We start from the raw sequence: 18,552 nt of genomic DNA, 5'->3' as shown, positions 1-18,552 counted from the left end.
GAGAATAATGTAGTTTAGCTATGTCACATATAAAGCTGTCAAATTAGTATAAACATTTGAACAGGTTTATTCGTTCATTTAAAAAAGAGAGGTTTGGGGGCGCCTGGGTGGCTCAGTGGTTTGGGCTGCTGCCTTTGGCTCAGGTCATGATCTCAGGGTCCTGGGATCGAGCCCCGCATCGGGCTTCCCTCTCTCTCTCTCTGCCTGCCTCTCTGCCTACTTGTGATCTCCGTCTTTCAAATAAATAAATAAAATCTTTAAAAAAAAAAAAAAAAAAAAAAGAGAGGTTTGTTCTCGTCCGTAGAAGCAAGCACTGTTGGGGGATAGTTAAAAATAAAAATACAGTAATTTTTGTTTTGTTTTGTTTTGTTTTTTAAAAGTTTTGAAACTGCTCAAGTGTTTGCACTCTTGTTATACTTCCAGGCAACATTTCTGGATCTGCGGGGTTTTTTTTTCCTCTGAGGCATACCTTTTTTCTTTCTCCAGTTTTTTTGTTGCTGCTTCCTTGGTGGCATCCTTTGTTGTCTTTTGCCAAAGACATGGTTCCCAAACTGCACTGTGGAGCCTTAAAGGCACTGGAGAGAACTCTATAGGTATGTCAAAGGATGCTTAAAAATTTTGAGGGAAATACGGCAACATCTTTTGGAAACCACACAAACTACTAGCTTGAGGTAGTTCATTTTCAAAATTAGATTGCTCTATTCTTTTCATTAATAGCATATTTTTACAAAGCTGAGTTTTGGCAGTTGCTATTTTGAAGAGCAAGTACCATGTGAAAATATATATGGAACAGGGAAGGAGGAAGGCAGTGTCCCCTGAGGTTTGAGAAGTTATGCAGTGCCCAGCATAGATGCCAAGTTGTTAGGATATACATTCTTCTTAAGTTTGGACCTTTAGCCTGTGGAAAAAGGTCCACAAGGTTATTGACACATTAAAGGCTTTGTAAACCCAGAAAGCTTGGGAACCTGTGTTATAGGCTTTTATGATAGCCCTTAACACTTTCCTAGCCCCTTCTGGTCCTTTGTTTCTGTTATTGCTGTGGTTATACTCCTCAAGGGAACCTTCCAGATTTCCTGTTTGTTTAGAATACTGTTTAGAGTACTGTTAATATGGTAATTTAATCTTTTAAAACTACCCTTATTTTATTTTACTAGTCTTTTTCCAATTATTCCAAAATCTTGTTATCCCACAAAACAGTTTCCTTGTTATCTTTCATTCTTTTCTCTCCCCCTCCAAAAATCATTAAATGCAATGAGTATGTAGTAATACGATATCTCAAAATAACTTAATTGAAACTGAGTTTGTTCATGCAATAAGTCAGTTTAGAAATTGAGTTTAATGGTTCAGCTATAAATTGAAGTGTGCTCTAATTTACAGAATAATCTTTTAAAAATTGGTTAATTCATTTATTTTTTAAAAACTTTTTATTAAAATTATTTTAGGTTTACAGAAGAGTTGCAAAGATAGTACAGAGAATTCCTGTATACTCTTGACCCAGCTTCCTTTGGATAAAATTAGGGTAAATAAATTTACCATGGCCATTTATCAAAACTAAGAAATTAATGTTAATGTACTACTGTTAGGCCAAACTACAGACTTATTTGGATTTCACTAGTTTTTCCACTAATAATCTTTTTTTGTTTGAGGATATAATCCAGGATACCATACGGCATTTAGTTGTCACATCTTAGCCTCTCTAATCTATGGCAGTTTATCAGCCTTTCCTTGGTTTTCATGACTTTAATAGTTTTGAAGAGTGCTGAATAGTATTTTGTAGAATGTCCCTCAAATTGGGTTTGATATTTTTCTAATGATTACCCTGGATTATGGACTTGGGGAAGATGCCACAGACGTGAAATGCCCTCATCACATCATATCAGAGGGCACATGGTAGTAGTGTGAGATATTTTTGGTGGTGGTCATTTTGATCATGTGGTTAAGGTAGTCTGACAGATTTCTCAGTACAGGTTACTGGTTTTGCTTTTTCTTTCTTTTTTTTTTTTTTTTTTTTTTTGAGATTTTATTTATTTGTCAGAGAGAGAGGGCCCAGGGCATAGGCAGGGGGAGCAGCAGGCAGAGGGAGAGGGAGAAGCAGGCTCCCCGAGGAGCAGGGAATCCCATGTGGGGCTCGTTCCCAGGACCCTAGGATCGTGACCTGAGCCTAAGGCAGTCACCCAATCAACTGAACCAAGCAGGTGTCCCTGTTTATTCTTTTCTATACTCAACTTGTTAGCAGCTAGTCACTAAGTCCAACATACACTCATGGAGGGGGGAATTCAGTTCCATCTACTGGAGGGAGGAGTATCAAAGAATTTGTGGACCTATGTTCAAGTCACCATAGAAGTAATAAATTTTGGAGGGGAGATAACTTTAGGTTGTGTAAATATCCTGTTTTTCTTTCAAGTTTCTACCACTGATTTTAAATTCTTTAGTAGATTTGGCTGCAGCAATTATTACTGTATTCTAATGATGATTTTCTGTTTCTTTTATTCCTCTCACATTATTTGGAATTCCATTAGGAAGATTTGACCTTTCTCATTTATTTATTCACTGAGGTTATTTGTAAATAACCTTTTGATATAGGTACCATCTTTGGTACTAAGGTTCTAACAGGAGGTATATTATTGAATCATTATTTCTAATTAAAAAAGAGTAGTGATTTTGAAATAATTTCAGATTTATAGAAAAGTTGCAAAAGTAGTACAAAGAATTGCCATATACCTTTTTTTTTCTTTTTCTTGACAGACAGAGATCACAAGTAGGCAGAGAGGCAGGCAGAGAGAGAGGGGGAAGCAAGCTCCCTGCTGAGCGGAGAGCCTGATGCAGGGCTCGATCCCAGGACCCTGGGATCATGACCCAATCCAAAGGCATATGCTTTAACCCACTGAGCCACCCAGGCGCCCTTGCAATATACCTTTCACCAAGATTCCCCAAGTGGTGACTTTTTATCATATATGCTTTATCATTTTCTTTTGCTCTCTATGTCACTTTTTTCTTATCATTACCCATGACGTCCCCTTACCTGTAAACACTTAAGTGTGTATTTTTTGAAAACCGGGATATTTTCCTAGGTAACTGCAGTTCAGTTTATCAAATCAGGAAATTAACATTGATACAGTACTGTTCCTTAATCTATAGATCTAATTCATTTTTCTCTAGTTATGCTAATAATTTCATTTCTAGCGAAAAGGTACTTAAAAAAAAATCAGTATCTGGTCCAGGGTCATATGTTTCATTTAACTGTTCTATCTCTTTACTCCCTTTTAACCTGATAGAATTCTTTGGTCTTTCTTTGTTTTTCATGACCTTTATAGTTTTGGAGAGTGTTCCTCAATTTCAGTTAGTCTGTTGTTTCCTCATGAATAGGTTCAGATTATGAATTTATGGCAGGAATACCAAAGTGATTCTATACTCACTGCATCATATAAATGTATGTATATGTATGTAAATATCCTATTCTTTATCAAAAATTTTTCCATTATTTTTAGCATTCAGTGTGGTTATATTTTTAATTCAAAACACAGATAGCTTTATTTCTTTTTATTGTATTTTGCTTTAGAAAATACTTATCCATTCTCGTTGAATTAATTAACTTAAAAGTTAATGAAATTGTAATATGATTTCCCAAGTAAGAACTAGTTTTTTAAAAAGTATATTTCCTTGGGGCACCTGGGTGGCTTAGTGGGTTAAAGCCTCTGCCTTCGGCTCTGGTCATGATCCCAGGGTCCTAGGATTGAGCCTTGTATCGGGCTCTCGGCTCAGCAGGGAGCCTGCTTCCTCCTCTCTCTCTGCCTGCTTGTGTTCTCTGTCTGTCAAATAAATAAATAAATAAATAAATAAATCTTAAAGGGAAAAAAAGTATATTTCCTTGGCACACTTGGGTGGCTCAGTTAGTTAAGTGTCTGACTGTTGATTTCAGCTCAGGTCATGATTTCAGGGTTGTGAGATCAAGCCCTGTATAGGGCTTTGTGCTGGGCATGGAACCTGCTTGAGATTCTCTCTCACCTTGCTCTTGTTCTTAAAAAAAAAAAAAAAAAAAAAGTATTTCTTCCATCTCATCTATCATATTCCCATCTCGGGATCCTTTTCCCTTTGTTCCACCCAACACCTGACTATAACTAGTTTCATTATTCTGGGTGGTCCTCCTCCCCTCCTCCTTTTCCTCATTTATTGTGATATAATTCATGTACTATACTATACAGTTCACCCTGAGTGTTCAATTTAGTGGTTTCAGTGTATTCCTAACCACCATCATGTGATATCTAAGTTTTTAACATTTTCATCACCCCCAAAAGAAACCTGTACTTCTTAGCAGTCACTCCCTATTCTTCTGGAACTCCTCTCCCCTCTTATTCCTTTTCCACCTGCCCTGTACTCCTACTCTACCTCCGCTCTGGGAACCCCTAATCTACCTTCTGCCTCTCTCTGTTTGCTTACTGAAGACATTTCGTATAAATGGAATCTTACTATATGGTGATTAGTGACTGGTTTTTTTCAATTAGAATAATTTCAGGGTTCATCCCTGTATATCATGTATCAATAATTTGTTCCTTTTTATTACTGAAAATATTGTATTGTATGAATACTGCATTTTATTTATCCTAAATGATTATTTGAGTTGTTTATATTTTTTGGCTATTATTAATAATGTTGATATGAATATTTGTGCCTATACACCTAGAAGTGGTACTGCTGGGTCATGTGGTAATTTTGTTTAACTTCTTGAGGAGTTGCTAAGCTATTTTGCAACATGGCTACATCTTTTTATATTCCCACCAGCAGTTTATGAGGGCTCTGGTTCTTTATCCTCACCAACACATCTTTTGTCTGTTTTATTTTAGCCATCCTAGTAGGTGTACAGTGCTATATCATTGTGGTTTTCATTTACATTTCTCTGATTGCTGGATGATGTTTAGCACAATCTTTTTCTGTGTTTATTGGCCATATATATATATATATATATATGTATATATGAGGGGTATTTTTTGCCCCCCCCCTTTTTTTTTTCTTGTGAGAGAGAGTGAGGGTGAGTGGGTAGGGAGAGAGGGAGAGAGAATCTCATGGAGGCCCCATGCCCATTGTGGAGCCCGACATGGGGCTTGATCTCATGACCCTGAGATCATGACCTGAGGTGAAATCAAGAGTCAGACACTTAACTGAGTCACCCAAGTGACCCTCTTTTGCCCATTTTTAATTGGGTTATTTATCTTTTTAGCATTGCATTGTTTATGTATACCTACATTTGTTATGTATCTTACATATAGGACTCTTAATCAGGTATGTGATTTGTGAACATTTTCTTTCATTCCATGAGTTGGTGAATGTCTTTGCTTTCTTGATGATGTCTTTTTGTGCACAAATGGTTTTAAATTTCATGGAGTCTGAATAAACTATTTTTTATATTGTTATTTGTGCTTTAAATTGTACCTTATAATGTATTTTAAGTTAATTTTTGGTTTTGGTGGCCAGAAGGGGTCCAACTTCATTCTTTGCATATAAATGTCCAGTTCTAACATCATTTGTTGAGTTTGGGTATATTTTTCCTGTTACTTTTTGCACAAATGATCACGTACATGTACTTTACCCTTTATTTCTTCTTTCTTACATAAAAAAATGTAAGAGATAAGAAAATACTGTTGGTACTCTTCCACTCTACTTTTCACTTAACAGTATATCTTGGAAATCAGTCCATACCATTTTATAGAGATCACCTTCATCCAGTATTAGTATGTTATTATTATCAAAAGTTCATAGTTTACCTTGTTTTCACTCTCTCTGTTGTGCCCCTATATGGGTTTTGACAAGTGTAAAATGACATGATTCCACCATTACGCTGTCATACAGAATAGTTGGATTGCCCTAAAACCCCCCTGTACTCCACCTATTCATTCCTCTATCCCTTTTCCTGAATGCCTGGCAACCACTAATCTTAGCCTTTTCCAGAATATCATATAGTTGAAATCATACTATATGTAGCCTTTTCAAAGTTGGGTTCTTTCACTTAGCAAAATGCACTGAAAGTTTCTCTGTATCTTTTTGTGCCTTGTTAGCTAATGTCTTTTTTCTACTAAGTAATATTCCATTTGTATGGATGTACCAAAGTTTATCCATTCTTCTATTGAAGGACATCTTGGTTGCTTCTGAGTTTTGGTAATTATGAATAAACTTGCTAGAAACATCTGTGTACAGGTTTTTGTGTGGAACCTAAGTTTTTGACTCATTTGGGTAAATACCAAGGAGCACAATTTCTGTGTCATGGTAAGAGTATGATTAGTTTTATAAGAGACTGCTGAACTGTTTTCCAAAATGTCTGTATCCTTTTGCATTCCCACCACAATGAATGAGAGTTTCTTTTGCTCTACATCCTCATCTGGATTTGATGTTGTCAGCACTTTGAATCTTCACCATTATAATAGGTGTGTAGTGGTATCTTGTGGTTTTAATTTACAGTTTTCTAGTGACATATGATTTTGAGCACCTTTTTATATGCTTACTTGCCAGGTCCTAAAGATAGGTGGTGGTCGTCTTCTGACTTTGTGGTTGTCTTTCAATAATGTGTTGGCTCTTTGGAGTTTTTTGCCTCTTCATATAAACTTTAGAATCTGATTATTGGCATCCACAAAATAACTTGCTTGGGTTTTGATTGGGAGTGTATTGAACTTAGATTAAGTTGGGAAGGACTGAGATCTTGGCATTATTGAGTCTTCTTACCCATGCACAGAGAATCTCTCAATTTATTTAGGTCTGCTTTGATTTTTATTGGGGGGGGGTAGTGGAAGGGCTAGAAGGAGAGGGAGAGAATCTTAAGCCTCCATGCCCAGTGATCTCATAAACCTGAGATCATGACCTGAGCTGAAATCAAGAGTTAGACATTTAACTGACTGAGAACCCCAGGCTCCCCTTCTTTGATTTCTTTTTATAAGAATTTTATAGATTTCCTTACAGATTTTGTGTATATGTATTTTATTAGATTTATACCTAGGTTATTTTTTTTAGTGCTGGTGGCGTAAATGGTGTTACATTTCATACTCTAGTTATTCATTGCTGATATATAATAAAATGGTTGATTTCTGTGTATTAACCTTATATCTTGCAACCTTATTTGATTCCTTATTTGTTTTAGGATTTTTTAGTTGATTCTTTGGGATTTTTTATATAGACAGTCATGTCATGTGTGAACAAAGACAGTTCTATTTCTTCTTTCCCAACCTGTATACTTTTTATTTCCCTTTCTTACCTCACTACATTAGTTAGAACTTCTAGCATAATTTGAATAGGAGTGGTGAGATTGGACATCCTTGCCTCATTCTTGCTTGTAGTGGGAAAGTATATAGTTTCTCATTATTACGTATGGTGTTAGCTCTAGGTTTTTGTAGATAGGATTCTTACCAAGTTGAGAAAGTTCCCCTCTATAGGGGAGTTGGCTGAAAGTTTTTATCATGCGCGATCGTTGAATTTTGTTAGATGCTTTTTCTGCATATAATAATATGATTATATGATTTTTCTTCTTTCATCTGTTGCTACAATGAATTACATTAATTGATTTTCAAATGTTGAATAGCCTTGCATGCATAGAATAAGTTCTACTTGGTTATAGTGTATAGTATTTTTTAAACACATTATTGGATTTGATTTGCTTATATTTTCTTGAGGATTTTTGCATCTATGTTCATGAGAAATACTAATCTGTAGTTTTCCTTTCTTATAATGTCTTTGTCTGGTTTGGGTATTAGGGTAATGCAGGCCTTTAGATGAATTAGTATTTTCTCTGCTTCAATTTTTTGGAAACATTGTCTAGGGAGTTAATCTAGTATAATTTCTTCCCTAAATGTTCGGTAAAATTCATCTGTCCTTCCTGTTTTAGAAGGCAGTTAATTGTTAATTCAGTTTCTTGAATAGTTATAGGACTTTTCAGGTTATTTCTCATTGCAGGGGATTTGGTGGATTGTGTTTTTCAAAGCATTGGTCCAGTTTATCTAGGTTATCAAATTTGTGGGCATGGAGTTGTACATAATACTTCCTTATCACCTTTTTAATGTGCCCCGAATCAGCAGTGTTGACCCCACTTTCATTTCTGATACTAACAATTTGTATTTTTTCTTTGTTTTTTTTGTTAACCTGGCCAGAAATTTATCAATTGTATTGCTCTCTTCAAAGAACCCACTTTTGGTTTTGATTGGTAACCTGTTACCAGTTTCATTGATTTCTGCCCTAATTTTTATTCTTTCCTTCTACATAGTTTATATTTTATTTGCCCTTTTCCAGTTTCCTAAATTGGAAGCCTAGATTATTGATTTTTTCTTTTCTAATATATGCAGTCAGTCTAAATATCCTTATAAGCACTGCTTTTTGCTGGATCCTACAGCTTTCAATATAAATTGTATTTCCTTTTTTTATTCATTCAAATATTTTAAATTTCTCTTGAGACTTCTTTGACTCATGTGTCATTTAGAAGTGTTTTTCATCTCCAAGTATTTTGGAGTTTTCCTGTCATCTTCCTGGTATTTATTTCTAGTTTAATTCCTTTGTGTGTATGAGGGTACTTTGTATGATTTTCAATTCTTTTAAATTTGTTTAGATGTAATTTATGGCCCAGAATGTGGTCTGTCAAGGTGAATATTTATGTGAACTTGAAAAGAATGTGTCCTCTGCTCTCACTAGGTGAAGTTTTCTATAGATCAGCTGACTGATGGTGGTGTTCAGCTGAGCTATATCATTATTGATTTTTTTTTTTTTTTTTTTTTTTTTTGCCAGCTGTATCTGTCAATTCCTGATTGAGGGGTATGGAAATCTCCAACTATAATATTGAATTCATCCATTTCTTCTTGCAGGTCTATCAGTTTTTGCCTCATGTATTTTGATGCTCTTTTGTTAGGCTATACATGTTAGGGAATATTATGCTTTATTGGAGAATTGACTCCGTTGTCATTATGTAGTGCTCTCTTTATTTCTGATAGTGTTCCTTGCTATAAAGTGTGCTTTGTCTGAAATTATTAAAGCTACTCCATCTTTTTTGGATTAGTGTTAGCATGGTGTATCTTTTGTCTTCACTTTTAATCTATCTGTGTCTTTAATCTATCCATGTCTTTATATTAGAAGTTGATTTATCATAAGCAGGGCAGAGCACTCCCATCAGGGACACTGGTATCTCATAGAAGCCCTGATGAGGCTAGCCGCACAGGGTTGCAAAAGGTCTCCCTTTATAGGATCTTTCCCTCTTGGCAGCAGTAGAGCAGGGTTGGGCATCCCATAGTTTTAGGGAAATGGCTGGCTGGCCTAGGGCCTCCCCACCACATCCAGGCCCAGATGGAAATCCTAAAGGCCCCAGGTGGGAAGTCCAAAGCAAGGGACGAGAGTAGTCTCTAGCATTCTAGACCTAATCCTGGCTCCATCTCCTGTTTCAGGGTGGGCTGTACTCAGCCCTCTTGCCACAAGCAGAGACTTGTAGGGTCCCTCTGGGGTAAAGGAGTCCATTCCATTCCAAAACAGTGGAGCTCAACCCCATGACCCCAAATCTCAAGGGATAATGGAGTTTGTTCTCAGAGTATCTTGATAGCCATCCCAGACCAGGGCAGCTGGGATCCTGCTGGGTCCATCAGCTCCTAGTCAAATAAGAGGTCCCTGTGGGGCTGGAGGGTAATGAGCATGGAAATGTTTTTGTAGATGGGGAGGAAAAAGAATAAAAATGGTTTATTGTAGAAATATATATTTTGTAGACCCAACTTAGGTTTGGTCTTTTTTTTTTTTCTTTTACCCATTCTGATAATCTTTTAATTAGTTTATTTAGACCATTGATGTTACTGATACAGTCGGATAGTTACTGTTTTCTAATCTTTGCCTTTATTCTTTGTTTCCTTTTTGTCTGGTTTTAACTGGACATTTTATGATTTTGTTTTTTGTCTCCTAATATGAATTTGACTTTTTTTTTTTTTTTTTTAAGTAAGCTCCACTCCTGTCGTGGAGCCCAGTGGGGGGGTTTGAGCTCACGACCCTGAGATCTAGACCTGAGCTGTAATCAAGAGTCAAATGCTTGACTGATTGAACTGTGCAGGCACCCCTGAATGTTACTTTTTTTTTTTTTTTAAGATTTTATTTATTTATTTGACAGAGAGAAATCACAAGTAGATGGAGAGGCAGGCAGAGAGAGAGAGGGAAGCAGGCTTCCTGCTGAGCAGAGAGCCCGATGCGGGACTCGATCCCAGGACCCTGAGATCATGACCTGAGCCGAAGGCAGCGGCTTAACCCACTGAGCCACCCAGGCGCCCCCTGAATGTTACTTTTATAAAAAAAAATTTTTTTGGAGGCATCGGAATGCTCAGTTGGTTAAATGACTTCTGTCCTTTCGTTTTCTCTTTCTTCTGGTATTCCTATTATGTGTATGTTACATCTTTTGTAATTATCCTGCAGGTCTTGGATATTCTGTTCTTTTTAATTCCTTTTTTAATTTACATTTCAGCTTTGGAAGTGTCTACTGACATTTCTTCAGGTTCATGTGTCTTTTCTCTGCTGTTCATCTGTTGATAAGCCCATAAAAGGCATTCTTCATTTCTGTTACAGTGTTTTTGGTTTCTAGCATTTTCTTTTGATTCTTAAAGTTTCCATCTCCCTGCTTGTATTACCCATATGTTCTTCCGTTGTCCACTTTTTCCGTTAGATACCTTTTAACTACCTTGTAGTTGTTTTAAATTCCTACTCTGATAGTTCCAACATCTCTGCCATATCTGAGTCTGGTTCTACTGCTTGCTCTGTCTCTTCAAACTGTGTTTCTTGTGTTTGAGTATGCTTTGTAATTTTTTGTTTAAAGCTAGACATGATGTACTGAGTAAATGGAACTGAGATAAATAGACCTTTAGTGTAGTTTTATGTTTATCTAGATAGGAGTAAGCTGTGTTTACCATTTGCTGTAGCGATAGGTGTCAGAAGCTACAATTTCTTCTGTGTACCTTTTTTTTAAATCTCTTTTGTTGTTTTAGGGTTTTCCTAGAGACTTTTAAAATGTCTAAACATTATGTATTATAGAAATACATAATGATGATTATGTTAATGATAATTCTATATATCATGGGCTGAATTCTGTGCTGAATTAGATATTGTGATATTTATTTTGTATACATTATGCCATTTAATTCTTGCAATGACCTCATGAGGGGAGGTGCTATTACTGCCCTCATTTTTACAGAGGAAGAAACAGGCGTAGAAAGATTAAATAACTTTCTCAACATATGCAGTTTATTATTGGAGTCTAGAACTGAGAATGAAATCTGTGAATCTCATAGCCATAAAGTAGCCTGATTCCAGAGCCTGCTTTTGTAGTCTATATGTGAATAATGAGTTTCCTAAAGTGTTGTGAATTCTTAATGTTTTGTTTTAACTTTATTTAGAAATATTTGGTAAATGTCAAGGTTATGGTATTGGATTTAATAGTTTGTTGTCTTTAATAATTAATAATATGTTCAGTGCTTTAAGTAGAGTAATAGAAATTTACTACAAGAGAAAATGGTATTTAGTTCATTTTACAAAAACAATTTTACAAAAATTTACCATAATAATAAATTGTTACTTTTACTAAATTAGGATTGGATATATAAAATGGATTTCAATAGGTTGTGATACATGCATATCTATAAAGTCTGCCATTTTGTTATTTTAGAATTATTTTAAAATAATCTTTATTGCAAGTTATTGAGTTTTTTTTTTTGCAACGTATACATAATAGGCAAGAACAGAATCATAAAGTTACATGCATAAACATTTGAGGAAGTTTTATTTGTATATCCTTAAATGGCATCTTAGTTTTTTTCATACTTATCATTTCTTTTTTTTTTTTTAATTTAAATTCAGTTAGCCAACATATAGTACATCATTTGTTTCAGATGTAGAGTTCAGTAATTCATCAGTTGCATATAACACCCAGTGTTCATCACATCACATGTGCTCCTTAATGCCCATCACCTAATTACCCCAATGATTTCTTAGTATACACAAATACCTCTAGTTTTTAATTTTAATTTTTGCATCCTTTTCTTCCAATGCACATGAATATTCTTTATTTAATATCTACTGGTTGTTTTAGACATTTTTTTTTTCTTGGCTGGATTTTAGTTAAATATTGCAGTCAGTTACAATTTTGTTGAAGTGATTTTATTTAGTATTATTTGAGATACTGTAATTTAACATACAGTTAAATTTTCCTTTGTCTTTAGGAAAGTCTGTGTTGATGAATGACACTAGTACTATTAATTGAGAATATTTACTTTTTTCTTGAAAAAAAGTTTTATTTTACTTCTTTCCATAAGAAGAGTATCTATGTCTCTTCTGTTGTAGTTGAACGTTTTACTTAACTGTTTTAGAACATGCCCTATTCATTCAGTCTTTTAAATTTTCTGTGTTTTTTGAGGCTTTTATTTATTTGAGAGAGGCAGGAGAGGGAGAGAGAGAGAGTGTGAGTGAGCATGAGTGGGGGGAAGATGGAGAGGAAGAAACAGACTCCCTATTGAGCAGGGAGCCCGTTTGTGGGGCTTGTTCCCAGAATTCCGGGATCATGACCTGAGCCGAAGGTGGATGCTTACCTGACCGAGCCACCCAGGCACCCCCAGTCTTTTAAGTTTTTAATTGCTTTGCATCTCTGCCCAGTCTGTCTAGTTCTACTCTCTCTTCAAGGATTAACTCATTTCTTACCTGTTTTGTAAAGCCTTTCTTAAATCTTTTTTTTTTTTTTTTAAAGATTTTATTTATTTATTTGACAGAAAGAGATCACAAGTAGGCAGAGAGGCAGGCAGAGAGAGAGGAAGGGAAGCAGGCTCCCTGCTGAGCAGAGAGCCCGATGCGGGACTCTATCCCAGCACCCTGAGATCATGACCTGAGCCGAAGGCAGCGGCTTAACCCACTGAGCCACCCAGGCGCCCCAAGCCTTTCTTAAATCTTGCTGTTTATTGATCTCCTTTCCTTCCTCCAGCCATCTGTATCACTGGTACTCAATAAATAACCCTAAGAATAGTGAAAACAAATAATAATAACATTTATATACTAATTATATGCTAGACCTTTGCCGGGTATTTTGCATGAACAATTTTTTTAGTGCTCCCAGTAATTCTGGAAAGTCAGTCCTATTATTATCTGCCAATAACAGATAAGGGCAAATGGGCTTAGAGAGATAGAGACTTGCCCAAGGTCACACAATTATTGGAACTGGTATTGAAAACTTAGATCTGATTATAGAGTCCATGCTCAACCACTTTGCTAATATTTAAATATTTAGCTTCTTGTTTTTTTTCCCCCCTCTTTTTTGTAACTTAATCTTGGTTCCCTCTCGATTGTAAACTCATTGAGGGTAGGGCCTTATTTCTAATATTTCAAGATGCATGGTGATAGTTTTTAAAGACTACCAGAATGTTTTATAGGAAGTTCAGTAATGATTACATACAGTTTTAAGTAATTTGATGGATTTTTAGAACTATGAAAATGTTTTGATTATTTCTAAATTAAAACCATTGAAATACCTGATAGATTAAGCACTACTGGTTGTATGTTAGATATCCTGTAACCTCCCTACTACTCAAGATCCTCAATTTAAAATTGTGATTCAGGCCCTAATATGTCAAATTGTGTAAATTTCTAGGCCAAGTTGTGGACAAGATCTTGCATTATCTGTTGTACTTGGAAACTATTGCACTTGCACATGAAATCTGGGAATGAGGTCTCTGCAGCAATGAGAAAAAATATTGTCTTGGCATGGCATTGGTTATTCAAATTCATAAAATACTAACTTTCCAGGTGTATAAAGTATATTGGAGATGACACCTTTGCTTGAAAGAAACTGGATTATAATAGAAATGTGACAGAAGTTTCACTGGGTCCCAAAGACTGTGTATAGCTTCCTTTCTACATAAAACAATTTCAGTGTTATAATTTGTGTGCCTTCTCCTTCCTATAGTAACAAAGTAAGGGACTTTGTTACTATAATTTAAAATGCCTGTCATGAAGAAAACACTGGTAAGGGCTGGAAAAGAAAAAAAGAGAGAAGAATGTGAACCAGCAACTGTGTTTGTTGTTGTGGTGAGGGAGGTTAACATAATTAGGAAGAAGATGTGGTCCATATACACTATGGAGTATTATGCCTTCATCAGAAAGGATGATTACCTAACTTTTATATCAACATAGACGGGACTGGAGGAGATTATGCTGAGTGAAATAAGTCAAGCAGAGAGAGTCAATTATCATATGGTTTCACTTATTTGTGGAGCATAAGAAATAACATGGAGGACATGGGGAGAGGGAGAGGAGAAGGGAGTTGGGGGATATTGGAGGGGGAGATGAACCATGAGAGACTATAGACTCTGAAAAACAATCTGAGGATTTTGAAGGGGCAGGGGGTGGAGGTTGGGTGAATCTGGTGGTGTGTATTTTGGAGGGCATGTATTGCATGGAACACTGGATGTGGTACATAAACAATGAATTCTGGTACACCAAAAAGAAATTTAAAAAATTTAAAAATTAAAAAAAAAAAAGAAAAAAGGGATTTGAGTTCCAACATTTGATGCTTTTATGTACTTTACGTTTTCTGCCATTGATTATAAAGTTTTTAGAAATGTCTTTTACAATCAAGTGTGTATCTAGTGTGAGAGAAGGCACTTAATAAATGTTTCATGCACTGATTGTAATAGAATATATTTTAACTTAAATTTGAATTACTCAGTTTTCTATATTTACTAAAAAATGATTGAAGTCTTAAATAGTTAACTGGTAAAGAACAAGAAAAAATTCTTCCGTTACAGGTTTACCCAGTTACATATGATGCTCTTAATTATACTTAAATGAGTGACGAATTAGGTCACATTTAATTGGTATATTGAGCAAATTGTTAGATATGAATATGTTATTTGGATACTTAGGTGGACTTTATATGTTCCAGTTTGTTTTTTTTAGGAATGGAAATGTAATTTTCAGCCTTGAAATTTGCCTTCCATTTTTTATTAAGATGATAAGAAATCAACTTATGTCTTAAATTTTTTTTTAGATTATTTATTTATTTATTTGATGGAGAGAGATCACAAGTAGGCAGAGAGGCAGGCAGAGAGAGAGGGATGTCTTAACATTTTTTAATAAAAATTTTAGCCATTTTGGTAGGTATGTAGTGAATATCTTATTTTGATTTTAATTTGCATTTTTCTGATGACTAATGATGTTGAGTATCTTTTTATGTGCTTATTGTTCACTGCGTATCTTGTTTTTGTTTTAAGTAGGCTCCATACTTAGTGTGGGGCTTGAACTGAGAACCCTGGCTCTTCTGACTGAGCCAGACAGGGCCCCCCTATGTATCTTGTTTTTGAACTATTTAAATCTTATACCCATGTTTAAAACATGGGTTGTTTGCTTTCTAATTTGTCAGAATTCTTATACATATTCTAGATACCAACACTTTGCCAGATAAAAACGTTATGTTTTTTTCCCATATAGATATCCAGTTGTTCCATTGGGGGTATGCTTAATATGTTTGATCGGAGGATTGGAGATAGAAATCAAAGTATACTTTTATTGTTGGCAGTAAAATTGATATTTTTATTGAAAACAAGTAAATGTGGTATATGCCTGTATGAATAAGTGGATTTTAAAATATTGAATATCAACACCCATAATTTAAGATAATCTGTTCAAAATACGAACTAGATATGAATTGAAGAATTATTGGATTCCAGGTGAATTACCACTGCAGTTCAAGTTGGTACCAGACTGAAGGCTACAAAAATTTATGGGTTTAAAATATAATTTGATAAGTAGAGGAAAAGTAGGTGTGAAATGAAAAGAAATATCACTCTACTAAAGCTTTTTTATTCAGACACTTCAAAAGAAGAAAAAGAAAAATCTGCTTTGGCACTGGTTATTCTTTTTTTTTTAAGAACTAACAGGATCAGGAGAGCTATAGAGAAGAAACCTCGAGATGAGTAATTTTTTGTTTTTCTTCAAGAAAACTATAGACGAAACAAGTTAATATTTGAGCCTTAGGAAGGTTGAAAAACAGAGAACAAAAGCCATGTTTTATTTATAAGCAGTTAATAATGAAAGAGACCAGTATGGTATCATTAAGAAAAAGTCATTAGTCTACCCTGAATTCCTTTTTTGACAGATCAGCTCCCTTGAGAGATAAAGCAGATGTGAGAAACATACCACATTTGTATTTCTGTAAAGGTTTTGCTAAGTTCCATGGAAGAAATATGTTCTGGAAACTGGACACTTTATTATTTTAAGTCCAAAGGGACATTTCTATAGCCTTACTGTAGGCCTCAGTGCTTGTTTTTATTCTGTTTATTTTTATCAATTACTTTATGTGTATGCCATATAGAAGGCATGTGTTCCATATTTGCAGATCATGGTGAGCTATGGTGGTATTAGATATGTGAATCAAGAACCAGGATATTGAAAGATCGCATTTGGCTAGAATCATGGGCCGAATGTAACTAGATTACATTGAATAGGATAAATATATAAAGATGTATACTTTAGTCTAAAAGATTCCAACCATGTAAGTATATAGTGGAAAAGATTTGACTTACCATGTAAATAAAAGATTTTAGTCAGTGGTAAGCTTATTGTGAGTCTGTGATGTGGCTGTGAAAAAAGCAAAGCAAAATAAACAAATGTGATAAGCTGCATTAATGGAGGTCTCTAAGAAAGGAAGTTAATGGTTCCCTTTTAGTCAGACCACGTTTGAGGTATTGTCTTCAGTTCTGGTCATCCTAGTTTAAGATGGCTTAGAAAAGTTGGAATGTGTTTAGAGGAAAGTGACTGGGAGAGAGGAGGAGTCAAAATTACACAAGGATAGGTTTAAGGAGTTAAAGATATTTAGCTTAGAGAAGAGGAAATACTCCAGCAAGTATGAAGTATCTGAAAGGCTGTTCTTAGAAATGGAAGTAAAGTGTAAACTGCTGGGGCACCAAGAGGATAGAAATTATGGGGAGATGGGTTTCCCTCAGCATACGGAGGAACACTTGAGGTTGTCTGAGGGTAGAGTGGGCAGTCTGGGTGGAGCTAACGGTTTCCCCATTGCTGGAGGATTTGGGTGGCTGTTTGGCAGTTATTATATAGACTGTGGATTCATGTAACTAGATTAAGTAGATTGTTTAGACTATCAAGGTGATCTTTAAAATTCTTTCCAAATTTGGGGCGCCTGGGTGGCTCAGTGGGTTAAGCCTCTGCCTTCAGCTCGGGTTGCGATCTCAGGGTCCTGGGATCAAGCCCCACATGGGGCTCTCTGCCAGTGGAGAGCCTGCTTCCCCCTCTCTTTCTGCCCACCTCCCTGCCTACTTGTGATCTCTGTCTGTCAAATAAATTAAAAAATAAAATCTTAAAAAAAAAAAACTCTTTACAAGTTTGAGGTTTTAGGATTCAGTAGAATGACAGAGGCATCCTGGAGCATGCAATTCAATACCTTATTCCTTAAGTAAGCAAGGCTTGCAAAAATGAAAGAACATTTAAACCAGAAGCCCTGGTTTCTAAATGGCCCTGTTGCTGTCCAGCTGAACACATTTGTAAAATTAAAAGATCGTACAAAATCTCAAAACTTAATTGCAGCTCTCAAAAATTCTTCTGTGGTTGTAACTTTGCAGCCCAGTGCTTTAGGAAGAGGTAGGAGGATTGGCAGAAAAAAGAATATTTTAGATTCTGGTTCAGTGAAAGTTGATTGGTGAAAAGGTCAGTACAATGTGGAGGTTTGAATAAAAAAAAATAACCCCAATGGTCCGTGTTATAGTTGTAGCATAAGCAGCTACCACATGTACTGAGTTCGTATCTTGTCATAATAAATAGTAAGGTATTTTTCTTTATGTTTTAAAAACATTTTTAAAATGTTTCACTAGGGTAGTATCTTCCCCTGTTAGAAAGGACAGAGACATTAAAATATTGACACATTTTGCAGTCTGTTTATCTGTGGACTTCTGTTTATTCTCATTTTTAACCCCTTTTCTTTTTAAACTGATAGAATCATTTTAAAAGTTAGATAGTAATGATATTCAATGTTTCTTCTCCCAAAATTCCTTTTAAAATTAAAAATATATTTATTTTGAAATGGCAAGTCCAAATCTTTAGCCTCCTGAAAATCACCTCTGTACATTGTGGTTGGTTATTCCTGAGGGCAGGTCAACATAATTAAACATTCCTTACAACTAGAATAAAAAATGAATGTTTCAGGTTGCAGAGCTATTAGGGATCATTAGTTATTATCCCTACCTCCAACATTTATATTCCCACACATGTACACAGACCTTATTTTTTTTTTAAAGCTTACTGTTTAAACACATAAAAGTTTGTTGGTATTAATATTGGCTACTAGAAGAAGTGGTTAAATATTGAAGGGGTTATTTGTTGCTTATAGACTTGGTGGGGCTGCTTTCACTTAAGGTAAAGGAGCAATTATGTTTGATAGTGAGGCTGGAAGGAAATATACCCAAATGTTAACTAACATTGCTTATAGGCTGGGGGTGGGGGATTAAAGAATTCACTGTAGCTTTCACTGAGCATCATCAAGTATGAATGCTTTATCTTTGTCTTCTTTTTCTC

At 35.4% G+C, this 18,552-nt stretch overlaps 1 protein-coding gene and 1 long non-coding RNA gene across 20 annotated transcripts in view; one reads left to right on the top strand and one right to left on the bottom strand.

Moving 5' to 3' along the window:
* The window catches only part of EHBP1 (EH domain binding protein 1), a 348,209-nt gene that overhangs the window by 14,167 nt on the left and 315,490 nt on the right, over nt 1-18,552 (top strand). The gene's annotated exons all lie outside the window — the stretch shown is intronic.
* Nucleotides 8,724-18,552, bottom strand: part of LOC309872503 — an 857,896-nt gene continuing 848,067 nt past the window's right edge. Inside the window, exons 2-3 of the long non-coding RNA XR_014315915.1 lie at nt 10,278-11,210; nt 8,724-10,067 (exon numbers count right to left, since the gene is read on the bottom strand). This is a non-coding gene — a long non-coding RNA (uncharacterized lncRNA). The remainder of the gene's footprint in view (nt 10,068-10,277; nt 11,211-18,552) is intronic.

The sequence above is a fragment of the Mustela nivalis genome, assembly GCF_964662115.1.
Source record: "Mustela nivalis genome assembly, chromosome: 8".
Taxonomy (NCBI): Eukaryota; Metazoa; Chordata; class Mammalia; order Carnivora; family Mustelidae; genus Mustela; species Mustela nivalis.
Note: the sequence above shows the minus strand (reverse complement) of the source record. Positions and strands in the feature narration are given on the sequence as shown.